This window comes from Tursiops truncatus, chromosome 12 (assembly GCF_011762595.2).
Source record: "Tursiops truncatus isolate mTurTru1 chromosome 12, mTurTru1.mat.Y, whole genome shotgun sequence".
Lineage (NCBI taxonomy): Eukaryota > Metazoa > Chordata > Mammalia > Artiodactyla > Delphinidae > Tursiops > Tursiops truncatus.
The window spans coordinates 16015015-16042143 of NC_047045.1; the positions used below are offsets into that span (position 1 = coordinate 16015015).

General features: G+C 39.4%; 1 long non-coding RNA gene across 3 annotated transcripts in view; it reads left to right on the forward strand.

Annotated features, from left to right (window-relative positions):
* Positions 1-26792, forward strand: part of LOC141275987 (uncharacterized) — a 219597-nt gene extending 192805 nt beyond the window's left edge. For all 3 annotated transcript variants that reach the window (XR_012324711.1, XR_012324713.1, XR_012324712.1), the window contains one exon: positions 1715-26792. This is a non-coding gene — a long non-coding RNA (uncharacterized lncRNA). The remainder of the gene's footprint in view (positions 1-1714) is intronic.
* The last annotated feature ends 337 nt before the right edge of the window (positions 26793-27129 follow it).

A 27129-nucleotide genomic window follows, 5' to 3' on the forward strand; every position in this document is an offset into this window, starting at 1 on the left:
TATTGAGAACAGGCAGAGTAGATTTAGCGTAACTCTTCAGGACCCTGGGATGTGGGGAATGGTAAATCAGCACTGGCTTCAACTTCAAGTCACCAGCTGCATTAGCCCCTAACAAGAGAGTCAGCCTGTCCTTTGAAACTTCAAAGCCAGGCATTGACTTCTCTTTGGCTATGAAAGTCTTAGATGGCATGCTCTTCCAATAGAAGGTTGTTTTGCCTGCATTGGAATCTACTGTTTAGAGTAGCCACCTTCATTTACTATCGCAGCTGGATCTTCAGAATAACTTGCTGCAGCTTCTACACCAGCACTTCTGCCTTAATGTTATGGAGACAGCTTCTTTGCTTAAACCTCATGAATCAACCTCAGCTAACTTCAAACTTTTCTCTGCAGCTTCTTTACCTCTCTCAGCTTTCATAGGATTGAAGAGAGTTAGGACCTTGCTCTGGGTTAGGCTTTGGCATAAGAGAATGTTGTAGCTGGTTTGATCTCCTAATCAGACCACTGAAACTTTCTTATTATCATGTATTCACCAGACGAGCACTTTTAATTTCCTTCAAGAACTTTTCCTTTGCATTTACTTGGCAGTTTGGCACAGGAAGCCTAGTTTTTGCCCTATCTATCTCAGCTTTGTACATGCCCTCCTCACTAAGCTAATTTATTTCTATCTTTTTACTTAAAGTGAGAGCTGTACAACCCTTCCTTTCATTTGAACACTTAGAGACCATTGTAGGGCTATTAATTGGCCTAATTTCAATATTGCTGTGTCTCAGGGAATAGAGAGGCTTGAGGAGAGGGAGAGAGATGGGAGAGAGAGGGAAATGGCTGGTTGGTGGAGCAGTCAGAATACACACAATATTTATCAGTTAAGTTCACAGCCATCTTATGAGGGTGCAGTTCATGTTTCCCCAAAGCAATGACAATATGGTAGTCACATCAAAGGTCACCCGGTCACCATAACAAACATAATAATTAATAACGAAAAGTTTGAAATATTTTGAGAACTGCAAAAATGTGACACAGAGACATGAGGTGAGCAATTGCTGCTCGAAAAATGGTGCTGATAGACTTTCTCCATGTAGGGTTTCCACAAAACGTCAACTTGTAAAAAACACAATATTTGGGAAGCTCAGTACTGCAAAGGGCAATAAAACCACAGACACCTGTAGATGAAGTAGCACTTTACTAAACTGACCATCTGTTTCATTCCTTGGCTCACCGTAAATCATAAACCACTCTCATAGATTCCTTTACGTCAAAATACTCTTATCTCCACCTTATCCATGATGCCTATCACAGTGTTGGTGACCTCATTGTTTCTCATGGCTACTTACTCTTACCTGGACTCCTTGCTCCAGAATTCCATCATCTCTTTTGAATTCAGGAAGTTCATTTTAAAGGCAGCATTTAGCACTATCAGTCCTAGCCTAAGAGACAGCCATCATGGAGATTTTAGGGATGCCGTCTCTCTTGTTATTAATTTTGTAATGTTTAGAGAGTGGAGTGTCCACTGGGTCCTCCTGGTGGTTAGAGTCGAGGAAACGGTGTTCTATTTCTACATACTAAATAACCTCAGTCCACTACTTGCATCTCTGTCTTGATTGCTTCCTACAAATTATGCCAGGGAAATTCTGTCATTGAAATTTTACTGAATTGATGTCATCATTAAAACCATGATTCGGTCAATCAAACTAATAACCTGCTGGGTCACTTACAGCTGTTTGCAGTAACACATTAAATCAAGAATCTTGGGGACTTCCGGGAAGATGGCAGAAGACTAAGACACGGAGATCCCCTTCCTCCCCACAGATACACCAGAAATACATCGACTCCTGGAACAACTCGTACAGAACACCTACTGAACGCTGGCAGAAGACCTCAGACCTCCCAAAAGGCAAGAAACCCCCCACGTACCTGGGAAAGGCAAAAGAAAAAAGAAACAACAGAGACAAAAGGATAGGGACGGGACCTGCACCAGTGGGAGGGAGCTGTGAAGGAGGAAAGGGTTCCACACACTAGGAAGCCCCTTCGCGGGCGGAGACTGCGGGTGGCAGAGGGGGGGAGCTTCGAAGCCGCAGAGGAGAGCACAGCAACAGGGGTACAGAGGGCAAAGCGGAGAGATGCCCGCACAGAGGATCGGTGCCAACCAGCACTCACCAGCCCAAGAACCTTGTCTGCTCCCCCACTGGAGCGGGCGGGGCTGGGAGCTGAGGCTCGGGCTTCGGTCCTAGCGCAGGGAGAGGACTGGGGTTGGCGGCGTGAACAAGGCCTGCAGGGGGTTAGTGCGCCACGGCTAGCCGGGAGGGAGTCCGGGGAAAAGTCTGGACCCGCCTAAGAGGCAAGAGACTTTTTCTTACCTCTGTTTCCTGGTGCTCGTCAAAGCGCTGCTTAAAGGAGCTCCAGAGACGGGCGCGAGCCACAGCTAAAAGCGCAGACCCCAGAGACGGGCATGAGACGCTAAGGCTGCTGCTGCCGCCACCAAGAAGCCTGTGTGCGAGCACAGGTCGCTGTCCACACCCCCCTTCCGGGGAGCCTGTGCAGCCCACCACTGCCAGGGTCCCGTGATCCAGGGACAACTCCCCTGGGAGAACGCACGGCGCGCCTCAGGCTGGTGCAACGTCACGCAGGCCTCTGCTGACACGGGCTCGCCCCGCACTCCGTGCCCCTCCCCACCCCCCCGGCCTGAGTGAGCCAGAGCCCCCGAATCAGTGGCTCCTTCAACCCCGTCCTGTCTGAGGGAAGAACAGACACCCTCCGGGGACCTACACGCAGAGGCGGGGCCAAATCCAAAGCTGAACTCCGGGAGCTGTGCGAACAAAGAAGAGAAAGGGAAATCTCTCCCAGCAGCCTCAGGAGCAGTGGATTAAAGCTCCACAATCAACTTGATGTACCTGCATCTGTGGAATACCTGAATAGACAACCAATCATCCCAAATTGAGGAGGTGGACTTTGAGTGCAAGATATATTTTTTCCCCTTTTCCTCTTTTTGTGTGTGGGTAAGCTTCTGTGTGAGATTTTGTCTGTATAGCTTCGCTTCCACCATTTATCCCAGGGTTTTATCCATCCGTTTTTTTTTTTGTTTTTTTTCCTTCTTAATATTTTATCTTTACTTTATTTTACTGTATCTTCTTTCTTTTTCTCCTTCCTTCCTCCCTACATCCCTCCCTCCCATCTTTCTTCCTATCTTTCTTTCTTTCTTTTCTTTCTTCCTACTTCTACTAATTCTTTCTCTCTACTTTTTCTCCCTTTTATTCTGAGCCGTGTGGATGAAAGGCTCTTGGTGCTACAGCCAGGAGTCATTGCTGTACCTCTGAGGTGGGAGAGCCAAATTCAGGACACTGGTCAACAACAGACCTCCCAGCTCCGTATAATATCAAACGGCAAAAGTCTCCCAGAGATCTCCAACTCAACACCAGCACCCAGCTACACTCAATGACAAGCAAGTTACACTGCTGGACACCCTATGCCAAACAACTAGCAACACAGGAACACAACCCCACCCATTAGCAGAGAGGCTGCCTAAAATCATAATAAGGCCACAGACACCCCAAAACACACCACCAGACGTGGACCTGTCCACAAGAGAGACAAGATCCAGCCTCATCCACCAGAACACAGGCACTAGACCCCTCCACCAGGAAGCCTACACAACCCACTGAACCAACCTTAGCCACTGGGGACAGACACCAAAAACAATGGGAACTACAAACCTGCAGCCTGCAAAAAGGAGACCCCAAACACAGTAAGTTAAGCAAAATGAGAAGACAGAAAAACACACAGCAGATGAAGGAGCAAGATAAAAACCCACCAGACCTAACAAATGAAGAGCAAATAGGCAGTCTACCTGAAAAAGAATTCAGAATAATGATAGTAAAGATGATCCAAAATCTTGGAAATAGAGTAGAGAAAATGAAAGAAACATTTAACAAGGACCTAGAAGAACTAAAGATGAAACAAACAATAATGAACAACACAATAAATGAAATGAAAAATACCCTAGATGGGATCAATAGCAGAATAACTGAGACAGAAGAACGGATAAGTGACCTGGAAGATAAAATAGTGGAAATAACTATGTGCAGAGCAGAATAAAGAAAAAAGAATGAAAAGAACTGAGGACACTCTCAGAGACCTCTGGGACAACATGAAACACACCAACATTCAAATTATAGGGGTTCCAGAAGAAGAAGAGGAAAAGAAAGGGACTGAGAAAATATTTGAAGAGATTACAGTTGAAAACTTCCCTAATATGGAAAAGGAAATAGTTAATCAAGTCTAGGAAGCACAGAGAGTCCCATACAGGATAAATCCAAGGAGAAATACGCCAAGACACATACTAATCAAACTGTCAAAAATTAAATGCAAAGAAAACATTAAAAGCAGCAAGGGGAAAACAACAAATAACACACAAGGGAATCCCTATAAGGTTAACAGCTGATCTCTCAGCAGAAACTCTGCAAACCAGAAGGGACTGGCAGGACATACTGAAAGTGATGAAGGATAAAAACCTGCAACCAAGATTACTCTATCCAGCAAGGATCTCATTCAGATTTGATGGAGAAATTAAAACCTTTACAGACAAGTAAAAGCTGAGACAGTTCAGCACCACCAAACCAGCTCTACAACAACTGCTAAAGGAACTTCTCTAGCCAAGAAACACAAGAGAAGGAAAAGACCTATAATAACGAACCCAAAACAATTTAGAAAATGGTAATAGGAACATACATATCGATAATTACCTTAAACGTAAATGGACTAAATGCTCCCACCAAAAGACACAGACAGGCTGAATGGATACAAAAACAAGACTCATATATATGCTGTCTACAAGAGACCCCACTGCAGACCTAGGGACACATACAGACTGAAAGTAAGGGGATGGAAAAAGATTTTTCACGCAAATGGAAAAAAAAGAAAGCTGGAGTAGCAATTCTCATATCAGACAAAATAGACTTTAAAATAAAGACTATTAGAAGAGACAAAGAAGGACATTACATAATGATCAAGGGATCAATCCAAGAAGAAGATATAACAATTGTAAATATTTATGCATTGAACATAGGAGCACCTCAATACATAAGGCAAATACTAACAGTCATAAAAGGGGAAATGGACAGTAACACATTCATAGTAGGGGACTTTCAAACCCCACTTTCACCAATGGACAGATCATCCAAAATGAAAATAAAGAAACACAAGCTTTAAATGATACATTAAACAAAATGGACTTAATTGATATTTATAGGACACTCCACCCCAAAACAACAGAATACACATTTTTCTCAAGTGCTCATGGAACATTCTCCAGGATAGATCATATCTCGGGTCACAAATCAAGCCTTGGTAAATTTAAGAAAATTGAAATTGTATCGAGTATCTTTTCCTACCACAACGCCATGAGACTAGATATCAATTACAGGAAAAGATCTGTAAAAAATACAAACACATGGAGGCTAAACAATACACTAATTAATAACGAAGTGATCACTGAAGTAATCAAAGAGGAAATCAAAAAATACCTAAAAACAAATTACAATGGAGACACGATGACCCAAAACCTATGGGATGCATCAAAAGCAGTTCTAAGAGGGGAGTTTATAACAATACAATCCTACCTTAAGAAACAGGAAACATCTCGAATAAACAACCTAACCTTGCACCTAAAGCAATTAGAGAAAGAAGAACAAAAAAACCCCAAAGTTAGCAGAAGGAAAGGAATCATAAAAATCAGTAAGAAATAAATGAAAAAAAAATGAAGGAAACAATACCAAAGATCAATAAAACTAAAAGCTGGTTCTTTGAGAAGATAAACAAAATAGATAAACCATTAGCCAGATTCATCAAGAAAAAAAAGGGAGAAGACTCAAATCAATAGAATTAGAAACGAAAAAGGAGAAGTAACAACTGACACTGCAGAAATACAAAAGATCATGAGAGATAACTACAAGCAACTCTATGCCAATAAAATGGACAACCTGGAAGAAATGGACAAAGTCTTAGAAATGCACAACCTGCCAAGACTGAATCAGGAAGAAATAGAAAATATGAACAGACCGATCACAAGCACTGAAATTGAAACTGCGATTAAAAATCTTCCAACAAACAAAAGCCCAGGACCAGATGGCTTCACAGGCGAATTCTATCAAACATTTAGAGAAGAGCTAACAACTATCCTTCTCAAACTCCTCCAAAATATAGCAGAGGGAGGAACACTCCCAAACTCATTCTAGGAGGCCACCATCACCTTGATACCAAAACCAGACAAGGATGTCACAAAGAAAGAAGACTACAGGCCAATATCACTGATGAACATAGATGCAAAAATCTTCAACAAAATACTAGCAAACAGATTCCAACAGCACATTAAAAGTATCATACTCCATGATGAAATGGGGTTTATTCCAGGAATGCAAGGATTCTTCAATATACGGAAATCTATCAATGTGATAAACCATATTAACAAATTGAAGGAGAAAAACCATATGATCATCTCAATAGATGCAGAGAAAGCTTTTGACAAAATTCAACACCCATTTATGATAAAAACCTGCAGAAAGTAGGCATAGACAGAACTTTCCTCAACATAATAAAGGCCATATATGTCAAGCCCACAGCCAACATCGTCTTCAATGGTGAAAAACTGAAAGCATTTCCACTAAGATCAGGAACAAGACAAGGTTGCCCACTCTCACCACTCTTATTCAACATAGTTTGGGAAGTTTTAGCCACAGCAATCAGAAGAAAAGGAAATAAAAGGAATCCAAATCAGCAAAGAAGTTAAGCTGTCACTGTTTGCAGATGACATGATACTATACATAGAGAATCCTAAAGATGCTACCAGAAAACTACTAGAGCTAATCAATGAATTTGGTAAAGTAGCAGGATACAAAATTAAGGCACAGAAATCTCTGGCATTCCTATACACTAATGATGAAAAATCTGAAAGTGAAATCAAGAAAACATTCCCATTTACCATTGCAACAAAAACAATAAAATATCTAGGAATAAACCTACCTAAGGAGACAAAAGACCTGTATGCAGAAAATTATAAGACACTGATGAAAGAAATTAAAGATGATCCAAATAGATGGAGAGATATACCCTGTTCTTGGATTGGAAGATTGTGAAAATGACTCTACTACCCAAAGCAATCTACAGATTCAATGCAATCGCTATCAAATTACCACTGGCATTTTTCACAGAACTAGAACAAAAAAATTCACAATTTGTATGGGAACACAAAGACTCCGAATAGCCAAGCAATCTTGAGAACGAAAAACGGAGCTGGAGGAATCAGGCTCCCTGACTTCAGACAATACTACAAAATAACAGTAATCAAGACAGTATGGTACTGGCACAAAAACAGAAATATAGATCAATGGAACAGGATAGAAAGCCCAGAGATAAACCCACGCACATATGGACAGCTTATCTTTGATAAAGGAGGCAGGAATGTACAGTGGAGAAAGGACAGCCTCTTCAATAAGTGGTGCTGGGAAAACTGGACAGATACATGTAAATGTATGAGATTAGATCACTCCCTAACAGCATACACAAAAATAAGTTTAAAATGGATTAAAGACCTAAATGTAAGGCCAGAAACTATCAAACTCTTAGAGGAAAACATAGAACACTCTATAACGTAAATCACAGCAAGATCCTTTTTGACCCACCTCCTAGAGAAATGGAAAGAAAAACAAAAATAAACAAATGGAACCTAATGAAAGTTCAAAGCTTTTGCACAGCAAAGGAAACCATAAACAAGACCAAATGACAACCCTCAGAATGGAAGAAAATAATTGCAAATGAAGCAACTGACAAAGGATTAATTTCCAAGGTTTACAAGCAGCTCATGCAGCTCAATAACAAAAAAACAAACAACCCAATCCAAAAATTGGCAGAAGACCTAAATAGACATTTCTCCAAAGAAGATATACAGACTGCCAACTAACACATGAAAGAATGCTCAACATCATTAATCATTAGAGAAATGCAAATCAAAACTACAATGAGATATCATCTCACACCAGTCAGAATGGCCATCATCAAAAAATCTAGAAACAATAAATGCTGGAGAGGGTGTGGAGAAAAGGAAATACTCTTGCACTGCTGGTGGGAATGTGAATTGGTTCAGCCACGATGGAGAACAGTATGGAGGTTCCTTAAAAAACTACAAATAGAACTACCATATGACCCAGCAATCCGACTACTGGGCATATACTCTGAGAAAACCAAAATTCAAAAAGAGTCATGTACCAAAATGTTCATTGCAGCTCTATTTACAATAGCCCAGAGATGGAAACAACCTAAGTGCCCATCATCGGATGAATGGATAAAGAAGATGTGGCACGTATATACAATGGAATATTAGTCATAAAAAGAAACGAAACTGAGTTATTTGTTGTGAGGTGGATGGACCTAGAGTCTGTCATACAGAGTGAAGTAAGTCAGAAAGAGAAAAACAAATACTGTATGCTAACACATATATATGGAATTTAAGGGAAAAAAATGTCATGAAGAACCTAGGGGTAAGACGGGAATAAAGACACAGACCTACTAGAGAATGGACTTGAGGATATGGGGAGGGGGAAGGGTAAGCTGTGACAAAGTGAGGGAGTGGCATGGACATATATACACTTCCAAAGGTAAGGTAGATAGCTAGTGGGAAGCAGCCGCATACCAGAGGGAGATAAGCTTGGTGCTTTGTGACCGCCTGGAGGGGTGGGATAGGGAGGGTGGGAGGGAGGGAGAGGCAAGCGGGAAGAGATATGGGAACATATGTATATATATAACTGATTCATTTTGTTGTGAAGCAGAAACTAACACACCATTGTAAAGCAATTATACTCCAAGAAAGATGTTAAAAAAAAAAGAATCTTGATTAAATACACCCATGTTAATAAATTTATTCTCTCTGGTGTAACATTCTTAAAATCCAATCCCAGACATACTCCCTATGTTCCAGCTGATATAAATTAGCAATATATTGCAATTCTTTGGTTTGTAAGCTATCTGTTTATAGAGGTGATTCTTGTAGGTTTCCTCCTTGGGCATATTGATATTTACCTACTTATGGACTTGAGAGTAATGAAGGGCATTTGGGTGAATTATTAAAAGAATAGGATGCCCCTTGTGAAGCAAGCCTCACAGGAGCTTTAAGAATGGAAGGACTAATCTATTTATTTATTATTTTAAATATTTATTTATTTGGCTGTGCCGGGTCTTAGTTGCAACATGCATGATCTTTAGTTGCAGCACGTGGGATCTAGTTCCCTGACCAGGGATTAAACCCAGGCCCCCTGCACCGGGAGCATGGATTCTTAACCAGTGGACCACCAGGGAAGTCCCAGACTAATCTATTTAGACAGGAGAAGAGAGGCTATTTCTGCCTGCAAAGGGAGCTTAGAAATATTTAGAGGTTCAAGTTTCATCAGAGCTTATCTAAAACAATCCAATAAAAAAGATCAGAATCTCACTCATTCCAAATAATGTCCTAAATTAAACAAAAAATGACTTGAGTTTTGATTGTGAAATACGCATATTTATTTTCTGATATAATCCTAAACCACGTATTCTCTGAGGTTACTAAAACAGGAATCTGAAAACTGAAAAGTATAGCCCAGAGCCCATGCTGAGAATGGTTTACAGGGTTAATAGGAAAAAGATTATGTAACATAGACTGTCCCACAAGTCCTGAAATTTTTACTATCTGACCCTTTATAGAAAATAAGTTGCTGAACCTTGAACAAGAAAAAAAATAAAGTGATTGTTTTAAGGTTATGCAGAAGGCCTGGGGTTTCCGCTGACACTGCCTTAATGTAAGCATTATAAATCCAGTGCCTTTTCTGTACACTCCAGCACTTTCATAAGTAGTCATCTTACTTCTCAGACTTCGTAGTCATTATGATATCTCTACTGTCAAGTAGAACAACTACTTGGCCTCCTAAGCCTTGCAGGCAACCAACACTTCACCCAAGCATTTATAGATCATAATTTCATAAAATCACACATTACCAGTATCCCATTTGCACTAGAAAATATATTATTAAAGTTATTAATACTCAAAAAACAGAACACTTCGATCTCATATTGAGAGTCTTGATACTAGAAACTATATCAGTCAGAATCTAGTCAGAAAATGGAAAGCATCACATGTATTTCAAGCAGAGGTAATTTAATATAAGAAGCTATTTACCTGTGTAATGGAAGAACATAGAAATAACCCAGAAACAAGGAAATCAAAAACAAGCAGTAGCAGGAATTCCCTCACACCTCTATGACTATAAAGATAAAAGGAAAAGATGAGCTCAGGAGCAGGTCCATCACACAGAAGCAGGAACTATAGTGAGTCTGTCTTTCAAGACCTGAGATTATGGAGCTCAGCGTTGTTCAGCAGTTGATGGACCAACGGCGGTGGTGTTAAGGAATGTAACTGCTTTTGTTGATGCTGTTTAAAGCAGGTGAGTGGGGATATCCTGCCTTTTCCTTTCCTTCCTGCCTTGCAGTCTTCTTATATACCTGTGTAGACTAAAGCTATTTGGAAGTGGAAAGCAAGGAAATCTGGGAAATGCTATTCCCTTCTAGAAAGAGGAAGGCAGAGAAACATGGGAATTGGACATGAAACAAAAATAGCTGTCATGTTTGTTTTGTAACCAGCAACGTGCTAAAAAGTCTCTTATTCTAATACTTTATCAGTATATTCTGCTTCACTCTGTATAATGTATATTATAATGTATAATACTATATTTTTGTGTTTAATAATTATTTTCCAATACATACACTATCATTTCTTTTTCTTGACTTACTGAACTCAGTAGGGTTTTTGATAAAATATTAAATAAAGGTACTAAAGGTGAGCATTCTTATCTTTTCACTACAGCAAAGGGAAAGTATTCAATATTTCACCATTAAGTATGATGTTTGCTAAGGGTTATGGGGTGCCTTTATTTTTTACTTTTTTGGTTTTATTGAGGTATAATTGATATACAAAAAAACTCCACATATATTATACAGTTTGGACATATATACACACCCATGATACCATCACCACAATCAAGGTAATAAACATATCACTTCCAAAAGTTTTCTTGTGTCCCTTTGTTTTGTGTGTATATGTGTGTTAAAAACACTTAACATGAGATCTAGCCTCTTAAATTTTTAGATGCACAGCACTGTATTAACTATAGGATCTATGCTTTGCAGCAGATATCTAGAAATAATTCACCTTGTATAATGTACTGAACATCAAATCCCCATTTCCCCCTCCTCCCAGCCTCTGGACACCATCATTCTACTTTTTGATACGTTTAACTCTTTTAGATTTCTCATATGGATGGAATCATGCAGTAAGTGTTCTGTGCCTGACTTATTTTGCTTAGCATAATGTCTTCAAGGAACATCCATATGGTTGCAAATGGTAGAATTTCCTTCTTTTTTTTTTTAAGGTTGAATAATATTCCGTTGTATGTATACACCACATTTTCTTAATCGATTCATCTGTTGATAGATATTTGGAGTGTTTCCACATATAGGTTATTGCGAATAATGCTACAGTGAACAGGGGAGAACAGATACTTCTTGGAGATCCATATTTTAATTCTTTTGGATATATATCCAGGAGTAAGGTTGCCAGATTATATGGTGGTTCTATTTTTAGTTTTTGAGGATCTTCCATAGTGTTATCCATAGTGGTGCACCATTTTACATTCCCATCAACATTGTACAACTGTTCCAACTTCTCCGTATGCTGCCACACTTGTTATCTTTTTGGTTTTTAGACAATTACCATCCTAACAGGTGTGAGGTGATATCTCACTGTGATTTAGATTTGCATTCCCTCATGATTAGCAATGTCAAGCATCTTTTCCTATACCTGTTGGTCATTTGTATGTCTGCCCTGGAGAAATGTGGGAGAACTGGATATTCACATGCAAAAGAATGAAACTGGGCCTCTATCATACAACATACACAAAAATCAACTGAAAATGGATTAAAGACTTAAATGTAAGGGCTAAAACTGTAAAATTTTGCTTAGTTTTTTCTTAATAATTTTTTTGGCTCTCCATTCCCTGTTCTCTAAATTTTTGCATCCCACATTATTACATTTTTTGCCCATTTTCTATAAATGCCATACAAAACTTGAATTTCTCCTTTGCATTTCTTATTATATTTATTATATTTAAACCTTCAAATAAAGTTTGAACACTGCTGTAGCATTTGATTTTTTTTCACAGTCTTCTTTTTCTTACATTTTCCTAATCACCTCATATTCTGGCCTTTTTATTCGTTTTATTTTTTTCTTTATCAAACTGGATTTCTGTGTTGTATGAGCCATGTCATATTTTTTCCCACTGAGGATGCAAAATAATTTTCTTATTTTCTGGTAAAATAATTTACAGGTATTATATTTTCTCTGAGTCTTCCAAATATGTTCTCTTTTATTCTAAAGAATTTTTTGATAGCTACTATATTGGGTTTTTAATATTTATAAATTATTGATCAAAGGAAGATATGATCAAATATTTTGCCAATGGTTTGAGGATATACAGTCCTTGTTAAAATTCTTTGTCAATCTCTGTGCTGGTAGAATCTTCTTATCATTTTTATAACCACTGGGCACATTGTTATGTACAGTTTATGCCTTCATCCACAGTATCTGACAGAGTTTATTTAACACAGTGCTGCTGGAATAAACTTCTCATACTTCTATATATTTATTTATTTATGATGTGCATTCTTATTTATTTATTTTAACATCTTTATTGGAGTATAATTGCTTTATAGTGTTATGTTAGCTTCTGCTGTATAACAAAGTGAATCACCTATAGGTATACATATATCCCCATATCCCCTCCCTCTTGCGTCTCGCTCCCACCCTCCCTACCCCACCTATTTAGGTGGTCACAAAGCACCGAGCTGTTCTCCCCATGTGATGCAGCTACTCCCCACTAGCTATATATTTTACATTTGGTAGTGTGTATATGTCAATGCTACTCTCTCACTTCATCCCAGCTTACCCTTCCCCCTCCCCATGTCCTCAAGTCCATTCTCTACTTCTGCGTCTTTAGTACATGACTCTTTGAAAGTCTTACGTATCAGGTAATTGAAAGCTTCACATCCAAGTATATTTGATATCAGAATACTAATGTCTCTTCTCACATCCCTGGCATGTTCCATGTGGGAATCACATCTTGAGTAACACCAGCAGTAGTACCCAACTACTTAATAATATGTAAGTTGGAAATTGAAAGAAACCTAACATTTAAGACACTATCATATAGCAAACCAATTTTTGATTAATTTAAAATATATGCACACTAATGCATATACATTGTAAATTATTTCAATAGTGTAGTAAAAATGCTCACAAAGATCATTGTCTATTTTTATTTCCAGAACTTTCCCCCAATCCTGTTTATACATCATCCTGTTCAACCATACTAAGGGAGAGCGCCCTATACATATGTAGCAACAGTACAAATACTTTTTAACAAATAGAGAACTATTCAACTTTATTCCACAGATTTTACAGTTTTATTTCTCAGTTTTACCCTGAGTTTAGTCATGAGTTCTTTAGAAATGTTCTTTAGAAAATGTTATAAACTAAAGACTTCTGAAGCACCATCTGGTGCAAATTATTGCAGACTTTTCTGGTAGAGAGGCAGACGGCTGTGGTACTGATCCTCTTTGTATATCATGTAATCCTGTACTACAGAATCCAAAATTTGTCTGTGTTCTGTATAAAACACAAGAATGCTGGAAGTCAGCCAGAGCAGAACAAAGCTTTAATCAATTCACAGTTTCTTGTTGAGGATGGTTTTGCTTCAGTGGGCAGAAATCTGATTATCTATAAAAGGCTAATAGTACAATTGTCTATACCCTCTGATAATGATTTACTGACTGCTTTCCTTTTCCTATTTGTTTCCTCACTGAAATATGACCCTCTCCTCTCTTCCACTGAGGCTAAAAGAACAATGTGTTCAATTTAACTGCAAATGAGTATCAAGATAGATATAAGCTTAGAAAATAAAACCCAATATTTATTCATTCGTTCAGCAAAGACTAGCATTGCATATGCCATGTCAGACACTGAGATAGGCATTAAAAGATCCAAGGATGTGTAGATACCTCTTTAACCTCAAGACGCTCCCAGTCCAGTGGAGAAGAGAAACCAAGGTAAAACAACCACTAGCAGTGCTACAAATATATACATGAAATTTCTTTTATTTCCATCAGTAAGATGAAAAAATGAAAATAAAAGAAAATATGATTTCCAAACTCTCTCTCTCCTTCTTCCTCTCTCATTTTTCTCTCTCCTTTGCTTTACTTTTCCTTATCCTTATTAAAGTTTCAACTAACAAACAAACGGAAGAAAATGGATTAACTGATTATATTCTACACACCCTGAAAAGGCAACTATGTCACATAATATAAAGCACAGGAAGAGCCATCAAAACTCTTCAAAGTTCTAACACACTTTGTAAAGTAAAAAGATGAATTACATTTTAAAATTTAATGATTTTTTTCTCATTAGGAGTCAAATCTTGCAATAAAACACTGGAAACATAAAACCAAAAAAGAGCCAATTAAATTTCATTTAAATAACACTGGTAAAATAAAAGAAATTAGGAAATGTGAGATGTTTCATGTTTCTTTCCCCTAATCTTTCTGGCCTGTTTTAAAATGAATTATCAGTATTCTTCAAAGCATAATAAATTTGAAATCATGGAACATGGGGACGTGTTTTATCCAGTGAACAATGAAATGAGTCTTGGAAAAATAAACTTCATCTGAGGATTTTGGACTTCTACTAGTACCCTTTCAGAATTACATCTGTTTTGGTTAAATATAAGCTTATCCCATTTATGAAAAGTCAGAGAGAGAAGGTTTTGATTATACAGGCACTGGTTTTAAACACATATTGATAAGTGTTCAGGATTTAAGTTTAGGTAATTCATATGGTATTGTGATTGAACTTAACAACTGCAATGTGCTTTCTAACAACATAAGAGCAGATGATTTTAGAGTTATTTAAACACAAAATACTTCTAACTAAAAATACATATAACCAGGTCTTCTAATAATGGCTGTATAAAGAAGGCAGTGATTACAACCATAGGTAAAACTTTCGCATTTTAAAAATTACAAAAATATTTTTAAACAACTATTTTAAGGCTTTTGAAAATGAAGGAGTCAGTCAGAAATGTGTAAAGTTTATATTTTCATTACTCTAGGAGGGGGATCAAGAAAGATCTTGCTGTGATTTATGTAGGGAGGGTTCTGCCTGTGACTTCCTCTAAGAGTTTTATAGTGTCTGGTCTTACATTTAGGTCTTTAATCCATTTTGAGTTTATTTTTGTGTATGGTGTTAGAAAATGTTCTAATTCATTCTTTTACATGTAGCTGTCTAGTTTTCGCAGCACCACTTATTGAAGAGACTGTCTTTTCTCCATTGTATATCCTTGCCTCTTTTGTCATAGATTAGTTGACCATTGGTGCATGAGTTTATCTCCGGGCTTTCTATCCTGTTCCATTGAGCTATATGTCTGTTTTTGTGCCAGTACCATATTGCCTTGATTACTGTAGCTTTGTAGTATAGTCTGACGTCAGGGAGTCTGATTCATCTAGCTGTTTTTTTCCCTCAAGATTACTTTTGCTATTTGGGTTCTTTTGTGTCTCCATACAAATTTTAAGATTCTTTTGCTCTAGTTCTGTGAAAAATGCCATTAGTAATTTGATAGTGCTTACATTGAATCTGTAGGTTGCTTTGGGTAGAACAGTCATTTTCAAAATACTGATTCTTCCAATCCAAGAACATGGTAAATCTCTACATCTGTTTGTGTCATCTTTGATTTCTTTCATCAGCATCTTATACTTTTATGCACACAGGAGTTTTACTTCCTTAGGTAGGTTTATTCCTAGGTATTTTATTCTTTTGGTTTGAATGGTGAATGGGATTGTTTCCTTAATTTCTCTTTCTGAACTTTCGTTGTTAGTGTATAGGAATGCAAGAGATTTCTGTGTATTAATTTTACATCCTGCAACTTTACCAGATTCATTGATGAGCTCTAGTAGTTTTCTGGTGGTATCTTTAGGATTTTCTATGTATAATATCACGTCATCTGCAAACAGTGACAGTTTTACTTCTTCTTTTCCACTTTGTATTGCTTTTATTTCTTTTTCTTCTCTGATTGGACTTCTCTGATAGGACTTCCAAAGCTATGTAGAATAAAAGTAGAGAGAGTGGATATCCTTGTCTTGTTCCTGATCTTAGAGGAAATGCTTTCATTTTTTCACCATTGAGAATGATGTTGGCTGTGGGTTTGTCATATACGGCCTTTATTATGTTGAGGTAAGTTCCCTCTATGCCCACTTTCTGGAGAGTTTTTATCATAAATGGATGTTGAATTTTGTCAAAAGCTTCTTCTGCATCTACTGAGATGGTCATATTGTTTTATTCTTCAGTTTGTGAATGTGGTGTATCACATTAATTGATTTATGTATGTTGAAGAATCCTTGCATTCCTGGGATAAATCCCACTTGATCATGGTGTATGATCCTTTTAATATGTTGTTGGATTCTGTTTGCTAGTATTTTGTTGAGGATTTTAGCATCTATTTTCATCAGTGGTATTGGCCTGTAATTTTCATTTTTTGTGATACATTTTTCTGGTTTTGGTATCAGAATGATGGTGGCCTCATAGAATGAGCTTGGGAGTTCTCTTTCCTCTGCAATTTTTTGGAAGAGTTTCAGAAGGATACGTGTTAACTCTTCTCTAAATGTTTGATAGAATTCACCTGTGAAGCCATCTGGTCCTTGACTTTTGTGTGTTGGAAGATTTTTAATTATGCTTTCAATTTCATTACTTGTGATAGGTCTGTTTATATTTTCTGATTCTTCCTGTTTCAGTCTTGGAAAATTAAACCTTTCGAAGAATTTGTCCATTTCTTCTAGGTTGTCCATTTTATTGGCATATAGTTGCTTAATGTAGTCTTCTATGATCCTTTGTATTTCTATGATGTCTGTAGTAAATTCTCCTTCTTCATTTCTAATTTTATTAATTTGAGTCCTCTCCCTTTTATTCTTGATGAGTCTGGCTAAAGTTTTATCAATTTTGTTTATCTTCTCAAAGAACTAGCTTTTTGTTTCATTGATCTTTCCTATTGTTTCTTCATCTCTATTTCATTTATTTCTGCTTTGATCTTTATGATTTGTTTCCTTCTACTAACCTTAGGTTTTGCTTCTATAGCAGAAGTTAACACAATATTGTAAATCAACTATACTCCAATAAAAATTAATTGAAAAAAATTCTGGAGAGGGTATGGAGAAAAGGGAACCTTCCTACACTATTGGTGAGAATGTAAATTGGTACAGCCAGTATGTAGAACAGTATAGAAGTTCCTTAAAAACTGAAAATAAGGCTACCATAAGACCTATCAATCACACTCGTGGCCACATATCCAGAGAAAACCATAATTCAGAAAGATACATGCACCCCAGTGTTTATAGCAACACTACTTACAATGGCCAGGACATGGACGCAACCTAAGAGTCCATCACAGAGGAATGGAAAGAAGATGTGGTGTGTGTATGTGTGTATGTGTGTGTGTGTATACACAGTGGCATATTACTCAGCCATACAAAAAAATGAAATAATGCCTTTTGCAGAGACATGGATGGACCTAGAGATTGTCATACTGAGTGAAGTAAGTCAGACAGAGAAAGACAAATATCATATGATATTGCTTATATGTGGAATCTAAAAAAAATTGTACAAATGAACCTATTTACAAAACAGAAATAGAGTCACAGATGTAGAAAATAAACTAATGGTCACCAAGGAGGAAAGGGCGGATAAATTGGGAGATTGGGATTGACCTATACACATTACTATATATAAAACAGGTAACTAATAAGAACCTACTCTATAGCACTGGGAACTCTGCTCAGTACTCTGTAATGACCTATATGGGAGTAGAATCTAAAAAAGACTGGATATATGTGTATGTATAACTGATTCACTTTGCTGTACAGTAGAAATTAACACAACATTGTAAATCAGCTATACTCCAATAAAAATTAATTAAAAAAAGAAATGTGTAAAGTGTTTACTCCTGAGCAACTGTTCCATTAGATAAGAGCAGCTAATTTGTGGCTTCTTGTTTGAAGATGGTACCTTGGTCTGATATCTCCCAGTTCAGGTAGTTATAATATGCAGAATCTCTGAAGACGCATATAAGTGGGTTCTAAAGAACAGATAATCTAGAAAACATTGCAAACACATGGAAGACCTCGGGGATCCCAGCACAAAACTGGACAGAAATTAAAGAGTACTTAACTTCCAAAGAGAGAACTGCTCCTGGTGAGATTTGAATGTATGTTGGACTTCTAGTGTGTTTTCCAACCCATATACAGTTGGGGAGGTTTGTGAGCCGAAACTGCAGCACATAGTGAGATTGGGAGCAAACCCCAGAAAAAAAGAAATGTCAGAGATGGTAAGGCTCAAAATCTGAATATAAATTCTACCTGATCTTTGAATCAATACTGAGCTAGGCAGGCTCAGGGGAGACTCCCAGGGATCCAAGCTAAATAAGTTATAGCTCGTAGAAGAAAAGACTGAGCAGAGTCATCACTGTTACCCACCATGAGGGAGAAAGACATGCAGTTTTAGTCTTGGCTAGTTAAGAGGCTACTATGACAAAATAAGGGCAACAATCATCTTTAGGGGAAAAAAAAAAAGACCAGATCCCATAGTCTTCAAAACATTATTCACAATGACCAACAGAACATGAACTTAAGAACTGCATTCAGGAAAGAAAGCAGTCATTAGAAATTGACTCCAAATGGACCCAATTGTGGTATATAGCACATAAGATTTCAGAGCAACTATTTTAAATTTGTCCCAAGTGTTAAACAATGTACTAAGACCTAAAGGTAAATTTGATATTAATGATAAAAATAGGTAATCACAATAGGGAACATTCAAAATTTGTTTTAATTTTTTTGCATGTGTTTTAGTGCTTTATGTAGAAATTTCATGTTTGACAGGCTTTAATCTAGGAAAACCTAGAGGACATTTGTCATCTGCCAAGTAAGGTCCTCACAACTTCTCTTCTCCCACATTCAGAAATGACATATTGTGACCTTGTACACTCCTACACTCCTGGGTGTACAATTTCAATGAGATGCTTCCTCTACCTCCCCGAGGGTTGTTCCTAATCTTAAAACTAATAAAATTTTTCACATTTTTTTCTGTTATTTTTATTTATTTATTTTTGCAGTACGTGGGTCTCTCACTGCTGTGGCCTCTCCCATTGCAGAGCACAGGCTCCGGAAGCACAGGCTCCAGACGCGCAGGCCCAGCGGCTATGGCTCACGGGCCCAGCCACTCCGCGGCATGTGGGATCCTCCCGGACCAGAGCATGAACCCATGTCCCCTGCATTGGCAGGCAGACTTTCAACTACTGAGCCACCAGGGAAGCCCATGTCTGTTATTTTTAGATATTTGTTTTTACCCTGTATTCACATCTCTAAGGACTTGCCATGGGAACATCTCTGATTCATGTATTTGGATGGATTTGGGGGAAAACTGAGCCAAGCAAAGGGAATCATATTTATCTGTCATGTTAAGAATGTTTTTGTGTATTATTTTTTTTATCCATTTTTGTATTTTTAAAGTGCAGCTTAATGGATATCACATATTAAAACAAAGCAAAATAAAGCACTTTGTTGAGGAATGCTTTCTCTCTTGTAAAAAGCTTGTGATCTTTTGATGTAGAAGTTTTTAACAGTGATGACTTTTTTTTTACATTTAATGGCTGTTTTTTCATAACATCAAAATCCAGTGGCCTAATATTTGTTTTATATGTTTTATATGAAAATAAAACATAGTCACAATAACTTTTCATAGTAAAGCTGATGTATTCTTATATTTAATATTCTAAGCATTCATTTCCTTTTTCTGCATTTTTTTAGGTGACATGTATAACCAATAACTGTGCTTATGAATAGCGCATAAGTAAATGTCAGATTTGTCGCTGTATTTTTATCTAGTTTTGAATGATAAATGTTGGAGGAAATATTAATGTTTAAAATTGGCTTGTATTGCCAGATCTTGGTGAATGGTTGAATGTAACTCATTATTCAAACTGGAGCACTTTTTAGAGTAAAGGAAGGCGCTAACCTCAGGATAACAGGTTAACAAGCGTACACTGGCAAATGCCCAGATCAACTCAGATATAGGTTTACCCTAGACTGGAGGAATAAACTGCCCATAAATGTCAAGGATGAAATGCAGAATCGGTTAGGCTAATAGATCTATATATCTATCCCAACACTTCCCTGGTTTTATTGGATATGGATAGAGTTCCTTTCTTTTGTCTACACATTGTCACTGAATTGATAAATAATAAAGTGAAGCAACAATTTCATATCCAGAGATTACTTGAACTATTTCCCATAGAGCCTCAATAGGGTAATTCAAAGTCTGTGGCAAGAAAAGCACTAATCTAAAAGAACTCATTTGCACCAGGATGGATTCAGACCCTCCATCCTGGAAGTATTACTTCTTCATCTATGATTTATCTTTTTAAAATGGCATAGGAGAGAGAACTTCAAGATGGTGGAGGAGTAAGATGTGGAGATCACCTTCTTCCCCAGAAATACATCAGAAATACATGTACATGTGGAACAACTCCTACAGAAAACATACTGAACGCTGGCAGAAGACTCCAGACATCCCAAAAGTCAAGAAACTCCCCACATACCTGGTTAGGGCAAAAGAAAAAAGAAAAAACAGAGACAAAAGAATAGAGACAGGACCTGCATCTCGGGGAGGGAGCTGTGAAGGAGGAAAGGTTTCCACACACTAGGAAGCCCCTTCGCGGGCGGAGACTGCGGGTGGCAGAGGGGGGAAGCTTCGGAGCCGCGGAGGAGAGCGCAGCCACAGGGGTGCGGAGGGCAAAGCGGAGAGATTCCCGCAAAGAGGATCAGGGCCGACCGGCACTCACCAGCCCGAGAGGCATGCCTGCTCACCCACCAGGGTGGGTGCGGCTGGGAGCTGAGGCTCGGGCTTCGGGGGTCAGAACCCAGGGAGAGGACTGGGTTTGGCTGCGTGAACACAGCCTGAAGGGGGCTAGTGCACCACAGCTAGCTGGAAGGGAGTCCAGAAAAAGCCTGGAAGTGCCTAAAAGGCAAGAGGCCGTTGTTTCACGGTGTGCAAAGAGGGGATTCAGAGCACTGCCTAAATGAGCTCCAGAGATGGGCGCGAGTTGCGGCTATGAGCGCAGACACCAGAGACAGGCATGAAAAGCTAAGGCTGCTGCTGCCGCCACCAAGAAGCCTGTGTGCGAGCACAGGTCACTATCCACACCCCCCTTCCGGGGAGCCTGTGCAGCCCGCCACTGCCAGGGTCCCGGGATCCAGGGACAACTTCCCCAGAAGAACACATGGCGTGCCTCAGGCTGTTGCAATGTCATGCCGTCCTCTGCCACCGCAGGCTCTCCCCACACCCCTCCCTCCACCCGACCGGAGTGAGCCAGAGCCCCCTAATAGCTGCTATTTAGCCCTGTCCTGTCTGAGTGAAGAACAGATTCCCTCAGGCGACCTACACAGAGAGGCAGGGCCGAATCCAAACCTGAACACCAGGAGCTGTGCGAACAAAGAAGAGAAAGGGAAATCTCTCCCAGCAGCCTCAGGAGCAGCGGATTAAAGCTCCACAATCAACTTGATGTACCTGCATCTGTGGAATACCTGAATAGACAACCAATCATCCCAAAATTGAGGCTGTGAAATTTGGGAGCAACTGTAGACTTGGGATTTCTTGATGCTTCTAATTTGTTTCTGGTTTTGGGGTTGTCTTAGTTTAGTATTCAGAGGTTATTATCATGGGTAGATTTGTTTATTGATTTGGTTGCTCTCTTCCTTTATTTAAAAACATAGATACATATATTTCCTTTTTCGCTTGTTTTGAGTTTGCATGTGTATGCTTGTTTGAGTGATTTTGTCTGTATAGCTTTCCTTTTACCATTTGTCCTAGGGTTCTATCAGTTTTTTGTTTTTTAGTATAATTTTTATCGCTTGTTATCATTGGTGGATTTGTTTTATGGTTTGGTGACTCTCTTCTTTCCTTTTTTATTACCTTTTAATTTTTTTAATAATTTCTTTTATTTTAATAACTTTATTTTATTTTATTCTTTTCCTTCTTTCTTTTATTCTCCCTTTTCTTCTGAGCCATGTGGCTGACAGGAACTTGGTGCTCAGGCCGGGTGTCAAACCTGTGCTTCTGAGGTGGGAGAGCCAATTTCAGGACACAGGTCAACCAGAGACCTCCCAACTGCACGTAATATCAAACGGCGAAAGATCTCCCAGAGATTTCCAGCTCAATGCTGAGACCCAGCTCCACTCAACCACCATCAAGCTACAGTGCTGGAAACCTCATGGCAAACAACTAGCAAGACAGGAACACAACCCCATCCATTAGCACAGAGGCTGCCTAAAATCATAATAAGGTCACAGACACCCCAAAAGACAACACTGGATGTGGTCCTGCCCACCAGAAACACAAAATCCAGCGTCATCCACTAGAACACAGGCACCAGGCCCCTCCACCAGGAAGCCTACACAACCCACTAAACCAACCTTAGCCACTGGGGGCAGACACCAAACACAACAGGAAATATGAGCCTGCAAAAAGGAGACCCCAAACAAAGTAAGTTAAGCAAAATGAGAAGACAGAGAAACACACAGCAGATGATGGAGCAAGATGAAAACCCACCAGACCTAACAAATGAAGGGGAAATAAGCAGTCTACCTGAAAAAGAATTCAGAATACTGATAGTAAAGATGATCCAAAATCTTGGAAATAGAAGGGAGAAAATACAAGAAACGTTTAACAAGGACCTAGAAGAGCTAAAGACCAAACAAACGGGGTAAGGGGAAGATGGCGGAAGAGTAAGACGCGGAGATCACCTTCCTCCCCACAGATACAACAGAAATACATCTACACGTGGAACAACTCCTACAGGACACCTACTGAATGCTGGCAGAAGACCTCAGACCTCTCAAAAGGCAAGAAACTCCTCACGTACCTGGGTAGGGCAAAAGAAAAAAATAAAAAAACAGAGACAAAAGAATAGGGATGGGACCTGCACCAGTGGGAGGGAGCTGTGAAGGAGGAAAGGTTTCCACACACTAGGAAGCCCCTTCGTGGGCGGAGACTGTGGGTGGCAGAGTGGGGAGCTTCGGAGCTGTGGAGGAGAGCACAACAACGGGTACGGAGGGCAAAACAGAGAGATTCCCGTACAGAGGATCCGTGCCGACCGGCACTCACCAGCCTGAGAGGCTTGTCTGCTCACCCGCCGGGGCGGGCGGGGCTGCGAGCTGAGACTCGGGCTTCGGTCGGAGCACCGGGAGAGGACTGGGGTTGGCGGCGTGAACACAGCCTGCAGGGGGTTAGTGCACCACGGCTAGCCGAGAGGGAGTCCGGGAAAAGGTTTGGAGCTGCCGAAGAGGCAAGAGACTTTTTCTTTCCTCTTTGTTTCCTGGTGCACGAGGAGAGGGGATTAAGAACGCTACTTAAAGGAGCTCCAGAGACAGGCGCGAGCTGTGGCTAAAAGCACGGACCCTAGAGACGGGCGGGAGACGCTAAGGCTGCTGCTGCCGCCACCAAGAAGCCTGTGTGTGAGCACAGGTCACTGTCCACACCCCTCTTCCGGGGAGCCTGTGCAGCCCGCCACTGCCAGGTTCCCAGGAACCAGGGACAACTTCCCCGGGAGAACGCATGGCGGGCCTCAGGCTGGTACAACGTCTGGGTGGCCTCTGCCGCCGCAGGCCCACCCCGCACGCCGTGCCCCTCTGTCCCCCCGGCCTGACTGAGCCAGAGCCCCCAAATCAGCGGCTCCTTTAACCCCGTCCTCTCTGAGCAAAAAAAAGATGCCCTCCAGTGACCTACACGCAGAGGCGGGGCCAAATCCAAAGCTGAGCCCCGGGAGCTGTGCGAACAATGAAGAGAAAGGGAAATCTCTCCCAGCAGCCTCAGGAGCAGCGGATTAAAGCTCCACAATCAACTTGATGTACCTGCATCTGTGGGATACCTGAATAAACAACGAATCATCCCAAATTAAGGAGGTGGAACTTGAGAGCAAGATTTATGATTTTTCCCCTTTTTCTCTTTTTGTGAGTGTGTATGTGTATGCTTCTGTGTGAGAGTTTGTCTGTATAGCTTTGCTTCCACCATTTGTACTAAGGTTCTACTGGTCCGTTTTTTTTTTAATTTTGTTTCTTAATAATTATTTTATATTTTAATAAATTTATTATATCTTACTTTATTTTACTTTATCTTCTTTCTTTCTTTCTTTTTCCTTCCTTCCCTCCTTCCGTCCTCCCTCCCTCCCTCCCTTCTTTCTTTCCTTCTTTCCTTTTCTTCTTCCTTCCTTCCTTCATTCCTTCCTTCCTTCCCTCCTTCCCTTCTTTCTTTCTTTCTTCCTACTTCTACTAATACTTTCTCTCTACTTTTTCTCCCTTTTATTCTGCGTTGTGTGGAAAAAAGGCTCTTGGTGCTTCAGCCAGGAGTCAGTGCTGTGCCTCTGAGGTGGGAGAGCCAACTTCAGGACACTGGTCCACAAGAGACCTCCCAGCTCCACATAATAATAAATGGCGAAAATCTCCCAGAGATCTCCATCTCAATGCCAGAACCCAACTTCACTCAACGACCAGCAAGCTACAGTGCTGGACACCCTATGCCAAACAACTAGCAAAACAGGAACACAACCCCACCCATTAGCAGAGAGGCTGTCTAAAATCATAATAAGTCCACAGACACCCCAAAACACACCACCAGACGTGGACCTGCCCACCAGAAATACAGCCTCATCCACCAGAAAACAGGCATTAGTCCCCTCCACCAGGAAGCCTACACAACCCACTGAACGAACCTTAGCCACTGGGGACAGACACCAAAAACAACGGGAACTACGAACTGGCAGCCTGCAAAAAGGAGACCCCATACACAGTAAGATAAGCAAAACGAGAAGACAGAAAAACACACAGCAGATGAAGGAGCAAGATAAAAACCCACCAGACCTAACAAATGAAGAGGAAATAGGCAGTCTATCTGAAAAAGAATTCAGATTAATGATAGTAAAGGTGATCCAAAATCTTGGAAATAGAATAGACAAAATGCAAGAAACATATAACAAGGACCTAGAAAAACTAAAGATGAAAAAAACAATGATGAACACCATAATAAATGAAATTAAAAATACTCTAGATGGGATCAATAGCAGAATAACTGAGGCAGAAGAACGGATAAGTGACCTGGAAGATAAAATAGTGGAAATAACTACTGCAGACCAGAATAAAGAAAGACAATGAAAAGAACTGAGGACAGTCTCACAGACCTCTGGGACAACATTAAATGCACCAACATTCGAATTATAGGGGTTCCAGAAGAAGAAGAGGAAAAGCAAAGGACTGAGAAAATATTTGAAGAGATTATAGTTGAAAACTTCCCTAATATGGGAAAGGAAATAGTTAATCAAGTCCAGGAAACACAGAGAGTCCCATACAGGATAAATCCAAGGAGAAATATGCCAAAACACATATTAATCAAACTGTAAAATATTAAATACAAAGAAAGGATATTAAAAGCAGCAAGGGAAAAACAACAAATAACACACAAGGGAATCCCCATAAGGTTAACAGCTGATCTCTCAGCAGAAATTCTGCAAGCCAGAAGGGACTGGCAGGACATATTGAAAGTGATCAAGGATAAAAACCTGCAACCAAGATTACTGTACCCAGCAAGGATCTCATTCAGATTTGATGGAGAAATTAAAACCTTTACACACAAGCAAAAGCTGAAAGAGGTCAGCACCACCAAACCAGCTTTAAAAGAAATGCTAAAGGAACTTCTCTAGGCAAGAAACACAAGAGAAGGAAAAGACCTACAATAATGAACCCAAAACAATTTAGAAAATGGGAATACGAACACACATATCGATAATTACCTTAAACGTAAATGGACTAAATGCTCCCACCAAAAGACACAGATTGGCTGAATGGATACAAAAACAAGACCCATATATATGTTGTCTACAACAGACCCACGTCAGACCTAGAGACACATAGAGACTGAAAGTAAGGGGATGGAAAAAGATATTCCATGCAAATGGAAACCAAAAGAAAGCTGCAGTAGCAATTCTCATATCAGACAAAATAGACTTTAAAATAGACTATTACAAGAGACAACGAAGGACACTACATAATGATCAAGGGATCGATCCAAGAAGATATAACAATTGTAAATATTTATGCACCCAACATAGGAGCACCTCAATACATAAGGCAAATACTAACAGCCATAAAAGGGGAAATCGACAGTAACACATACATAGTAGGGGACTTTAACACCCCACTTTCACCAATGGACAGATCAACCAAATGAAAATAAATAAGGAAACACAAGCTTTAAATGATACATTAAACAAGATGGACTTAATTGATATTTATAGGACACTCCATCCAAAAACAAAAGAATACACTATCTTCTCAAGTGCTCATGGAACATTCTCCAGGATAGATCATATCTTGGGTCACAAATCAAGCCTTGGTAAATTTAAGAAAATTGAAATTGTATCGAGTATCTTTTCCGACCACAACACCATGTGACTAGATATCAATTACAGGAAAAGATCTGTAAAAAATACAAACACATTGACGCTAAGCAATACACTACTTAATAACGAAGTGATCACGGAAAAAATCAAAGAGGAAATAAAAAAATACCTAGAAACAAATGACAATGGAGACACGATGACCCAAAACCTATGGGATGCAGCAAAAGCCATTCTAAGAGGGAAGTTTATAGCAATACAAGCACACCTTAAGAAACAGGAAACATCTCGAATAAACAACCTAAACTTCCACCTAAAGCAATTAGAGAAAGAAGAACAAAAAAAGCCCAAAGTTAGCAGAAGGAAAGAAATCATAAAAATCAGATCAGAAATAAATGAAAAAGAAATGAAGGAAACAATAGCAAAGGTCAATAAAAGTAAAAGTTGGTTCTTTGAGAAGATAAACAAAATAGATAAACCATTAGCCAGACTCATCAAGAAAAAAGGGAGAAGACTCAAA